This window comes from Capricornis sumatraensis, chromosome 1 (assembly GCF_032405125.1).
Source record: "Capricornis sumatraensis isolate serow.1 chromosome 1, serow.2, whole genome shotgun sequence".
Classification (NCBI taxonomy): domain Eukaryota; kingdom Metazoa; phylum Chordata; class Mammalia; order Artiodactyla; family Bovidae; genus Capricornis; species Capricornis sumatraensis.
This window is the reverse complement of record NC_091069.1, coordinates 86386355-86399079: the sequence shown is the minus strand read 5'-3', so window position 1 is coordinate 86399079 and position 12725 is coordinate 86386355. Positions and strand designations below refer to the sequence as shown.

Sequence of the window (12725 nt, the reverse complement as noted above, 5' to 3'; positions counted from 1 at the left end):
TAGGTTTTGATAATCCCAACCACTTCCTTTTTTTTTTCCTTCACCTAATCACAAGGAAATCAGTCCTGAATATTCATTGGAAAGACTGATGCTGAAGCTGAAACTCTAATACTTTGGCCACATGATGCAAAGAACCAACTCATTAGAAAAGTCCCTGATGCTGGGAAAGATTGAAGGCTGGAGGAGAAGGGGACGACAGAGGATGAGATGGTTGGATGGCATCATCGACTCAATGGACATGAGTTTGAGCAAGGTCTGTGAGTTGGTGATGGACAGGGAGGCCTGGCATCCGTGGAGTCACAAAGAGTCGGACACAACTGAGCGACTAAACTGAACTGAATCAGTTCAGCATTGCATATTCTTCCTTTCGTTATCATCTTTAGGTTATCTTTAGTTTTTTCTTTTTTTCTTTCATTCCTCCAATGCCTGTGAAACCAGTTCCCTATATTAAACCCTTTCTGTTTAAATATTTGGTGTAATTTCCCTTTCTTCCTTCCCCCTCCCCCTTTCTTCTTTCTTTCCTTCCTTGGATGAATAGAATGTTTCTAATGAGGAAGGTCCTATCAAACAGAACAAATGATGGAATTCTTGCACTGATTTTGTTATCACCTTGGCCTTGAACACAGTGCTAAGTTCCTTTCCAAGGAAAAAGATAGTTGGCCCTTGAATAGCATGAATTTGAACTTTGAACTACGTGGCTCCACTTATATGTGGATTTTTTTCAATAGTAAGTGCTACAGTACTACATGGTTCCTGATTGGTTGAATCTGTGGATGCGGTACTGCAGATTATGAAGGAACCTTGGGTGTGGTGGTAGCAGTGGTTTACTTGCCAAGTCGTGTCCAATTCTTGTGACCCCCATGGGCTGTAGCCTGCCAGGCTTTTTTGTCCACGGGATTTCCCAGGCAAGAATACTGGAGTGGGTTGTCATTTCCTTCTCCAGGGGAATCTTCCTGACCCAGGGATTGAACCCATGCCTCCTGTGTCTCCTGCACTGGAAGGCAGATTCTTTACCACTGAGCCACCTAATTTTCAAATATCACTGCAAGCCAAATCCAAAATTTAATTGTGTGTATTGCAAAATTACAATGCAAATCACAGACTTGCCACATTTCTTATGTGACAATTAGGAACTTGGTTGGGAAGGAGTGGGACTCTGAAATTTGGAATGAGAACAATCCGAGTGCACTCAGAAAAAGTCGAAATTTCTGAATTCCTCTCAAATGTCCCTGAAACTTCCTTTCTGGCAAAATGCGTTCCTCCTCCCAAGTCTGAGATGGTATCTCCCTTCCCTGAATACTCTATTTAATCTCACCTGACCCTGTTGTCCCATGAGAATATTTTATTCTGCCAGTTTCATCCAGCCTCACTTTTCATGGCCCCTAGGTATGTAGCTAGAGTCAGGTCCCACCATGTACGGGAGTACAAATTTAAGTCTGACTTGTGAAGAGAGAGTATATATTCTAAAAGAATAGCATGACTTAGGTAATTTATATCATGTGAAACCTGGAGAGTATGGAGCATGTGTGGGAATAAATTCCAAGTGTCTTAGTCTGAGGAGAATGGACTATAATGTGATGTCAGGCTGAGTTTGTTGGTATTGCTGCATTCACCAGAGCTTCTGGATTTAGTGTGTTAACTTAACAAGCTTAAGGTAGTTCTGAAAGTGTGCTTGCTTGGCCGTCTGAAGCTTGGATTAAATAGTGACCTACATTCTGACCTATATGTCAGAACTTCTGTGATGTAATGTAGAACGGGGTCAACAAATTAAGGTCCATGAGTCAAATCTGCAAGCTAAGTAAGAATGGTTTTTACACTATCAGTTCAGTTCAGTCACTCAGTTGTGTCTGACTCTTTGCGACCCCATGGACTGCAGCACACCAGGCTTCCCTGTCCATCACCAGCTCCTGGAACTTGCTCAAACTCATGTCCATCGAGTCAGTGAGTGTTTTAAAAAGAAGGAGAAGGAGGAAGAAGAAGGAGAGGAGGAGGATCACATGCAGCCTGCAAAACCTAAAATATATGCCATTTGGACTTGTATAGGAAAAGTTGAGAACCTCTGATGTAGAGAAAGGAATCAAAGGTTTAAGGTAATAAAGTAGTCTTATCATGTCCAAACTCTCATCTTCTCTATGTTATCTAGGTGAGTTTATAGCCATGGCTCATGTGGATTCAGACTGAACATAACTGGGAAGAAGCTGATTCCTCTTACTCCTCAGTGTTTGCAGCGAAAGAACAATGATGTAAAACACTTCTCTGGGCCCATAACCTCTGTTCTCTGGTGCCCTTGGAAGATGGGGGCATGGGACGTTAAAAACTGGTGAGCTGTTGAATAGGGACTGGTTGTCTTTTTCTTCTTTTAGTAGATGTGGTTTCTTGAAGGGTGAAGGGAAGAGAAGGTTTAGATATTTCTGGGACCTATGCTTTTTAAAGCACCTTACTCAGCTTGAGGTAAAGTTTCCTGAGCTGGAGTCGTTTCACATAACTCCACATACCTTCTTAATCAATACTGGGCCTGACAAAGTGATTGCTGATTGGGTGATTGATTTCTGTGGTTACCACAAATCCTTTTGGGGAGAAATTCTGTTCCTTTTCCAGCTTATCTTTTCCAACTCACACACTTTTTAAAAAGCAATGTTTGTAGTTCCTGCCACTCCAGTGTCAACGAGAGAATTTGCTTTATAATGTGTATGAACTGGCAGCTTCTTGGGAAGAAAAAAAAAAAGCAAAAGCCCTGTTGTCGGAATGAAGTCATCTGTTTGGAGAGCAGAGCCTCAAGTATCCTTGAGGGGCGGGAACCTGGTGCCCTCGCGAGCTTAGCCTTTTGACACACAGAGCTGTGTCAAAACCTGTTTCCGGAGCAACTGAATTCTCCCCTGAAATTACTTGGCAGCTCCTTTCCCTGAGGGTCTGGAGTAAGTCCTTTCAAGGGCCTTGTTTTAAGGCAGCTTGTCCCTGATGGAAACCAAGATCACTGCTAGCTAAAGAATTCAGCAATACTCTAAAGTGGGCTCACCTAATAAATTTTTATAGTCTACAGGCCAAGGTGTGCGTGTTTGGGGGCTGGGCTCTGTTTGATGTCCCCATCAACTCTGAAGCATGTAGACGGTCAAAACAGCATCTGGCTTTTTGGGGTTATTTTCAGAATAATATCATATCTGGATACATAGTGCTGAGAAGACAGCTTCTGAGGGTATTCCTCCAAATTAAGTTTGGAGTAGATAAGAAAAAAACTGTGTTTTCTGGCTGTGGCACATTGGAGTCTGGAGAAAGAGAGGACAAGACCCTGTTTTTATATCTTTATTTTTTAAAAAGTCTTAAAAAAAATAAAAACTTCATTTAAAAATGGATGTCCAGGCTGAATTGCCAGGTCAAAACTAACAAAGGTGGAATTTAATGTAAGTGTAAAAATCCTGTGATTAGGTTAAAAATCAGTTTCCTAAATAACTACCAGGTGGGAAAATTCTCTCTTTTACCATCACAGGGAATCTTTGTCTATTAAGGGAAGTGGGCTTGTACCGCTTCATCTACCAGCCCCCAGAAAAGCTTCTCTTGGGCCATGTGCAAACAAAGAATAATTTAAAACTCATTTTAAAAGAAAGATTAAACAGAATGCTTCATTGTTGAATGGTATCCATTAATTAAGAGCAAAAGAGTAAGAGCATTTTAACTATACAGCTGAACTAACAAAATCTGATATTTAGGCTGTTAAAACCTAAAATCCAGGTCAATCATTGAAAATAAAATTGGACACATTGAAAGCAAAAACATAACTAAGAAAATGCAAGTGGCTACACAGAGTAAAGAAGGCATTGGGTTCCCTGGATTATCTTTCTTGAGCTAAGTATGTTGAATAAACATAGGTCTCTTGATTAAACCCATGATGGTTTTGGCATTTCTGGAGGATGTGAGAGGGAATTGAGTCTATTAGGTTGCCTGAGGATGGCTGCAGTCACTCAATAATAAGAGCTATCATAAAGGTTACAGGCTTCCGAGGTGGCACTGGTGGTAAGGAATCTGCCAGCAAGGCAGGAGACACAAGAGACTCGGGTTCAATCCCTGGGTGGGGAAGATCCCTTAGAGGAGGGCATGGCAACTCACTGCAATATTCTTGCTTGGGAAATCCCATGGACACAGGAGCTTGGCAGGCTACAGTCCATGGATTCTCAGAGTTGGACATGCCAGTGAGCATGCGCACACACACATCATAAAGGTTGTCTGTGGCTTGTCTTGAACAGACCTTTCCTGTGCTGTATTGCCGGTTTCAAAGCACCTTCAACTTCATTATCTCTCTTACTCCTCTTTTCCTACAGATGTGATCTTGAAGACCCAAGAAAAAAATGCTTCGAGTTCCGAGCGGCAGTAAGCAGCAACATTTTCATATTAATTACTGCCCCTAGAATACTGCATCCTTCAAAACGTTATCATATCTGGGAATTGTTCACCCCAATTTAAACCTTGAATTAAGGTTGACTAGGGGCTGTAAATGGGAATTAAGTGCCTCTCTCTCTACAGTCTCCTCTTTTTTGGGGTAGATAGCCTGAGAGCTGCTTCATAAGTTACCCTGACTCTTTTTCCTTTCAGTGGGGTCTCCAGATAGACTAGGAGTTGGTAGCATCACCTGGTGCTTTGGGGTTGCTGATGTTTTTTCCCGTCTTGAACCAATATGGCCTGGGATACTCTTTCCAGGAAGCCTGGGACCCACAGAAGCTGTCACTCTTAAAAACAGATGCAAACGTCATAAGTCTTTCCAGAGAGCAGAAATTCTAATGGTACCAAATTGGGATAACTTCTGCCATTTTAACTCCTTCCTATTCTTTCTTTTCATATTTGACCCCCTTTCCTTGTCATTGCTCACATTTCTGGCTAATCTAGAATGTTCTCTCATCTTCTTATACCTGGCAGCACTAACTCACTAATGAACACTTTTACTCGGGCTTTTTAGACGGGTTTGGGGTTCTCAGCCACATAACCTCATTGCTGGTCTTGATATACATTCCCATGATGTCAGCTCTGGGCCCTGCAGAGCAAATCTCAACTTGTGAAACCAGTGCGTCTGGGCTGCAGACTCTTTTACTTAATTGCTTGCTTCAACACCTCTCTTTGCTCCCACATCTTCCCACTTTACATGTCACTCCATATCTCTGTGGTTCAGGAATTTAATTGCTGGATTGAAACTATGGATTCAGTTTACATGATGGATTTGTGGGTTCAGTCATTATAGTACTAAGAAGTATTTATTAAGTGTCTGTGCATGGTGATATATACAAAGGGCTGATGATGATGTGAAAATAAAAACAATCGCTTCCATTTTATGAGAGTAAACGTGATCATATCCATTTTCTCCTTTACTACATCAGCTCCAGCTATTTATGTCTTACACATTTGTCTCTCAGGAGATGTGGGAAACTTTTGGCAGATCCAGGACACTGCTTGCAGGAAGATCCCCGAAGTCTTATGGGCAAAGGACCTCAAGGGCCAGTTGAAATTTCTCTGGCTCTGATTTTGAGTTAAATACTACTGTAGGGAAACGGGGATTGTGGGGAGGGACAATAGACACCTCTCAAGTTTGAAAGTGAAAGTGAAAGTCGCTCAGTTGTGTTCAACTCTTTGTGACCCCATGGACTATACTATATAGTCCATGGAATTCTCCAGGCCAGAGTACTGGAGTGGGTAGCCATTCCCTTCTCCAGGGGATCTTCCCAACCCAGGGATCAAAGCCAGGTCTCCCGCATTGCGGGTGGATTCTTTACCAGCTGAGTCACCAGGAAAGTCCTCAAGTTTAGGACCATGAGAAAGTGAACTGGAGGAAGGAGAACAAGTGTGGCATTGTTTAGCATTCTAGGGATGGTCCTGTGTCAAATAGATGAATAGTTAAATAGTTAGATTCTTCCTAAACTCAAAAAAGATTTCACTGTCTAGTGAAATTTTTTTCTGCGGACTTGATCCATCATGTTCCACTCTCTGCGACCCCATGGACTATACCTTGCCAGGCTCCTCTGTCCATGGAATTTTCTAGACAACAATACTGGAGTGGATTGCCATTTCCTTCTCCAGAGGCTCTTTCCGACTGAGGGATCAAACCATGGACTGCTGCGTTGACAGTGAATTCTTTAACACTGAGCCACCTGGGAAGCCCAGTGAAATTCTTTAGTGAGATGTTAATAAGTGTGGCAGTACAAGAGCACCCATGGTCAAAGAAGTTAGGAAACGAACAATCTTCATCATATATTAGCATATTAAAAGCTCTGAGAAGTCCTGTAAGAAAGGAAAGGAAACATTTAAAACATTTGACTCAGAGTTTCCTGAAAGCATTGGATCAGTTCAGTTCAGTTCAGTTAGTTGCTCAGTCGTGTCCAACTCTTTGCAACCCCATGGTTGCCAGGCTTCCCTGTCCTTCACCAACTCCCAGAGCTTACTCAAACTCATGTCCATAGAGTCAGTGATACCATCCAACCATCTCATCCTCTGTTGTCCCCTTCTCCCACCTTCAATCTTTCCCAGCATCAGAGTCTTTTCAAATGAGTCAGTTCTTCACATTAGGTGGCCAAAGTATTGGAGTTTCAGCTTCAGCATCTGGCCTTCCAATGAATATTCAGGACTGATTTCCTTTAGGATGGACTGGTTGGGTCTCCTTGCTCTCCAAGGGACTCTCGAGAGTCTTCTCCAGCACCACAGTTCAAAAGCATCAATTCTTCAGAACTCAGCTTTTTTTATAGTCCAACTCTCACATCCATACATGACCACTGGAAAAACCATAGCCTTGACTAGACAGACCTTTGTTGGCCAAATAATGACTCTGCTTTTTAATATGCTATCTAGGTTGGCTATAACTTTTATTCCAAGAAGCAAGTGTCTTTTAATTTCATGGCTGCAGTCACCATCTGCAGTGATTTTGGAGCCCCCCAAAATAAATTCTGTCACTATGTCCATTGTTTCCCCATCTATTTGCCAGGAAGTGATGACCAGATGCTATGATCTTAGTTTTCTGAATGTTGAGTTTAAGCCAACTTTTTCACTCTCCTTTTTCACTTTCATCAAGAGGCTCTTTAGTTCCTCTTCACTTTCTGCCATAAGGGTGGTGTCATCTGCATATCTGAGGTTATTGATATTTCTTCTGGCAAGCTTGATTCCAGCTTGGGCTTCATCCAGTCCAGCATTTCTCATGACGTACTCTGCATAAAAGTTAAATAAGCAGGGTGACAATATACAGCCTTGACATACTCCTTTCCTGATTTAGAACCAGTCTGTTGTTCCATGTCTAGTTTTAACTGTTGCTTCTTGACCTGCATACAGATTTCTCAGGAGACAGGTCAGGTGGTCTGGTATTCCCATCTCTTTCAGAATTTTCCACAGTTCGTTGTGATCTACACAGTCAAAGGCTGTGGCATAGTCAATAAAGCAGAAATAGATGTTTTCTGAAACTCTCTCACTTTTTTGATGATCCAACAGATGTTGGCAATTTGATCTCTGGTTCCTCTGCCTTTTCTAAATCCAACTTGAACATTTGGAAGTTCATGGTTCATGTAATGTTGAAGCCTGGCTTGGAGAATTTTGAGCATTACTTTGCTAGCATGTGAGATGAGTGCTATTGGGTGGTAGTTTGAGCATTCTTTGGCATTGCCTTTCTTTGAGATTGGGATGAAAACTGACCTCTAGTCCTGTGGCCACTGCTGAGTTTCCCAAATTTGCTGGCATATTGAGTGCAGCACTTTCGCAGCATCATCTTTTAGGATTTGAAACAGCTTGTGTGGAATCCCATCACCTCCACTAGCTTTGTTTGTAGTTTGTTCGTATTTGTTCCTAATACCCATTTGGCTTTGCATTCCAGGATGTCTGGCTCTAGGTGAGTTATCACACCATCATGATTATCTGGGTCATGAAGATCTCTTTTGTATAGTTCTTCTGTGTATTCTTGCCACCTCTTCTTAATATCTTCTGCCTCAAGCACATTTCTGTCCTTCATTGCGCCCATTTTGCATGAAATATTCCCTTGGTATCTCTAATTTCCTTGAAGAGATCTCTAGTCTTTCCCATCCTATTGTTTTCCTCTATTTCTTTGCATTGATCACCAAGGAAGGCTTTCTTAGCTCTCCTTGGTATTCTTTGGAACTCTGCATTCAATGGGTATATCTTTCCTTTTCTCCTTTGACTTTCGCTTCTCTTCTTTTCACAGCTATTTGTAAGCTATTTGTAAGCACTGGATCATGGAACCATTTTGGGGAAGGAATACCTGTGAGCTTTTGTGTACCTGTTTTTTTCTTCTGTCAAAATGTCTGTTTTTTTCTTCTGTCAAAGCACAACTTCAGTTTAGGAAGGAAGAAGATTCTAGGGTTGGGTCCTGGTAGAGTTTGAATCTAGGTTCACCAGATTCAAACCTGCACTCTTGATTTCTCCACTGCACGTAGAAGCAGGTACTTGTTAGAAATTACACTGTTGACCCTTCACCTACATTTAGGATTCCTTTTCCAGATTTTGCATGATTTTCCCTGGAGGAGGTTTGGGATCATGCTGCTGCCAATTTACCAGATGATATGCATCCAAAGCTGCTATTTCTGGAAACTTGACCATATGAAAATACCTAAAGTGTTTTTTTCCTTGTCAAAATAAAAGGCCTGGTCTTAGTGAGATTTTAATCATAAACTGATTTTGTTTGGAAAGGCCTGAATATTTGGGCTGTTTTTTAGGACAGACTTTGAGGTTGAGTTCCAAGGTTTTAGCACATGTTCTTCAAGAAATAGCCTGACATGTTTGAATGGTGCTCCAAAATTTCTGAGACAGCACTAAAGGATGTTATTCTTTGGTGTGCTGGGAATAAAAATACCATGTTAAACTTTTGAACCAGACATCCCTGTGCTGCCTAGTTAGGGGGACAGATGGAAAGAGAGAGCACTTTTCTGCCAGCAAAGTTTTGCTTTATTTGAGGTTTATTAGATAAGATTGGGCTTCCCTGGTGGCTCAGATGGTAAAGAATCCACCTGCCATGCAGGAGAGCCAGGTTTGATCCCTGGGTCTGGAAGATCCCCAGTATTCTTGCCTGGGGAATCCCATGAACAGAGGAGTCCGGTGGCTATAGTGCATAGGGTCGCAAAGAGTCAGACATGACCAAGCGACCAAGCACACATACACACACAGATAAGATTAGTCTTTAGGCAAAAACAGAGATTCTTTGAGAACAAAATATTTATCCTTTGAACTAGTTGTAGAAATATTTACTGATCTCTATGATTTTTAGCTTAGACCCTGTTAGTCACTGATTCAATTCTTCCTTTTGAGGTAATATATGAAATATGTAGGAACTAATGTGATGGAAGATGTTTTTAAACTGTGGCACAAATTTTCTACTGAGAAAGCAATGATTTAAAAGAAATCTGAGGATGGTTTTAAGCTTTAGAGTAAATATTGTGTATAATAAACTATTGTTTTATTTTTGGCTGGGTTGAGGCTTCATTGCTGCACACGGGCTTTCGCGAGTTGCAGGTGGTAGGGCAACTCTTTGTTGCGGTGCATGGTATTCTCATTGCAGTGGCTTCTCTTGTTTGTGGAACACGGGCTCCAGGGGGTGAGGGTTTAGTTGCCCTGCAGTATGTGTGATCTTCATTTCTGGACCAAGGATCGAACCTGTGTCTCCTGCATTGGCAGGCAAATTCTTCACCACTGGGCCATCAGGGAAGTCCTTGGAGTAAATACTTGAGGTAAGAAGGACACTTGAAAAATGATTTCATTGAATCTTTATAACTCTTTCTGTGATAGTTAGGACTTCTAGGGAGGGGGCTGAAATGTTTCATAGCTAAGTTCTATTTTGAATTCATTGCTTTTAATTTGCCATTTTTCTGCTATTATCTTTACACGGGCATGAAAGATATTCTTGCTGTCAATGTTTTGACATTTCTACTAGATAAATTTGAAAATCACTCATTCATGCCAATTCCGTATCCTCTGGAGCATCAAATGAAAGCGCCTGCAATATCCCACTCATGCAACACCTCAAGAAAGGGCTTATGTTTATCCTTAAAAATGAAGTTTCATTTGGTATATATTTGGCTGACATATCACAGCTCTAAAAGCTTGTACAGACAAGCATTTTGAAAAGATTATTCCTCTAACTTAAAAGTGATTATATAACATCTGTGAACTCAGTCTACAGTTTAGTAAAACTGCTCTTGGCTTTGTCCTCATGCTCAAGCCATACATTTCCAATGAAACCCAGTGATGTTCTCCTGAGCTGTCATTACTATTTTTTCATCTGTCCTCTCTGTCATATTTTGTAATGATTGCATATGAATGAAATCAGAGTTTCATGTAGTGTGAGTTTCAATGAAAAAATAGTGTAAAATTCTTCCAATCTCTCTTTTTGTGCAAGGATCAATTGATTTTGTTGTGTTTCTTCAAAACTAGAATTCCCAAAACTCCAGTACAAATAACTATGAGTAAAGAAAGTAAGATGATCTCAGAGTCTTCCAGATTCATCCCAAAGATGGGCCTATTTTGGACATTTGTGAATTTTCTAGAACTGGTTGTTTTCAGAGAAGGCAATGGCACCCCACTCCAGTACTCTTGCCTGGAGAATCGCATGGATGGAGGAGCCTGGTAGGCTGAGGTCCATGGGGTTGCTATGAGTCAGACATAACTGAGCAACTTCACTTTCACTTTTCACTTTCATGCATTGGAGAAGAAAATGACAACCCACTCCAGTGTTCTTGCCTGGAGAATCCCAGGGATGGGGGAGCCTGGTGGTCTGCTGTCTATGGGGTCGCACAGAGTCGGACACGACTGAAGCAACTTAGCAGCAGCAGGGTTATTTTCTGATGTGGTTTTCTGATTTCAGAATTTCTAGATTACTGCTGCTCCCCGTGTCATTAACAACAAAAACAGATTATCCTGTGGAAATTGGAAAAATTCCTAGTTAGCTTTTGGGATGACCAAATGTTAAGCAGAAGCATAGTTCTGGTCCACCGTTTTTGCTGAAAAAACAAAACAAAACAAAACACCACAAATGAATGGATACTAAGCCCATCAAGATCTTTCCTCTGTCAGAGCCTAGCTGTGGAGAAACTTAGTGAATCTGCTGATAATGAATTTGCAAAGGACTGGTACTGTTATTATGTTGTCTGTAACTGAGTTTCAGGTGTCTTTACTATGCCTGCTCCCCTCACCTTAGACGTTATCACCTATACCAAAGCCTACTATAACAACTTCCTAGCCAGACTTTTGGGTCTTCCCTGGTGGCTCAGATGGTAAAGCATCTGCTTGTAATGCAGGAGACCCAGGTTTGATCCCTGGGTTGGGAAGATCCCCTAGAGAAGGGAATGGCTACTAACTCCAGTATTCTTGCCTGGAGAATCCCCATGGACAGAGGAGCCTGGTGGGCTTCAGTCCATAGGGTCACATAGAGTCAGACACAACTGAGTGGCTAAGCAGGACAGTGCCAGACTTTTGTCTCTAACCTTCATGTACCTTTTACTTCACAGTAAGTATAGCTGGCTCAGAAATCACCCTAAAATGTCATGTTCCTTCTATTCATCCTTTCACAAGGACCTGCAGCAGCTCCCCTCATATGGATAACATCAAGTTAAAACTCCTTATCCCGTACAGCAGTATGAGAAAACTTGCTCCTCTTCTGCCCAACTTAGTATGGCCCTGAACTTTTATTTAAACTCCTCTATCATTTTTTTCTTCATCAAATTTTTACCCATCAAACAATTTGGCAGCATGTACGGTGGCTCAATCTGTCTGCAATGCCAGAGACCCAGGGTTAGGAAGATCCCCTGGAGAAGGGAATGGCAACCACTCCAGTATTTTTGCCTGGAAAATCCCATGGACAGAGGAGCCTGGCAGGCTATAGTCCATAGGATTGCAAAGAGCTGGACATTTCTGAGTCACACACACACAGAGGGTCTTAAATTTCTCCCACTCTTGAGGAAATAGTTTTTCATATAGAAAAATATTCAGTGTATAAAGATGGCCCTTACAGTTACTTATGTAATTAAAATTTACAACCTAAATGTTTAGCAAAAGAGAATTAAATGTGGCACATTTATAAAATAGACAATATATTATCATTATATGATATTATTTGTCACCATAGCATAACAAATTTATTAACATAAGAAAATACTAATGTTCTAATAGGAGAGAAAAAAATAATTGTCTACAGGTATGAGCTCAAATAATTAAAAAACATAGGGGAAAAAACACTAGAAATACATATTCTATAACTGTCAAGAGAGATATAAGTGTCAAGAGAGATATAACTGTCAAGAGAGATAATCTATGCATGGTGAGAGTATGGTCCACTTTTGGTTTTTTCATACACTTTCAGTAACGTTTTTTCTCAGAAAACCTTATTTTTATTTTTGTAACTTTATTGCTTTTTTGATAATGAAAATAAGTCATAACCACTGCTAAAATTTCAGATAATACAGAAATATGTAAGTTTTTTAAAAGTAAAAATTACTTGTAATTTCAATTAAAAAGTCACTTAGTGATAGTTACTGTATTTCTTTCTTTTTTTGTTTCCATACACTTTTATTGGTTATCAACAGTTACTGTATTTCTTCAATTTGTTCTGGTACCAAATGACACACTAGCAGCAGCTTAGTGTCTGTCATCTGTGACCCCACAGCAAGCCTTTTTTTTCCCTCCTGTTCCTGGAGGACAGCAGTTTGGCTGTGGATACGCTCAGGTTCTGGGAGGTGCCCCACATGGCATCCTGTTTGGAATCT

General features: G+C 41.0%; 1 non-coding gene across 1 annotated transcript; it reads left to right on the top strand.

The window, feature by feature from the left end:
* The first annotated feature begins 11219 nt into the window (after nt 1-11219).
* TRNAY-GUA (transfer RNA tyrosine (anticodon GUA)) lies at nt 11220-11291 on the top strand. The gene has a single exon. It is a non-coding gene; the product is annotated as a tRNA-Tyr (tRNA).
* Nucleotides 11292-12725: the final 1434 nt, after the last annotated feature.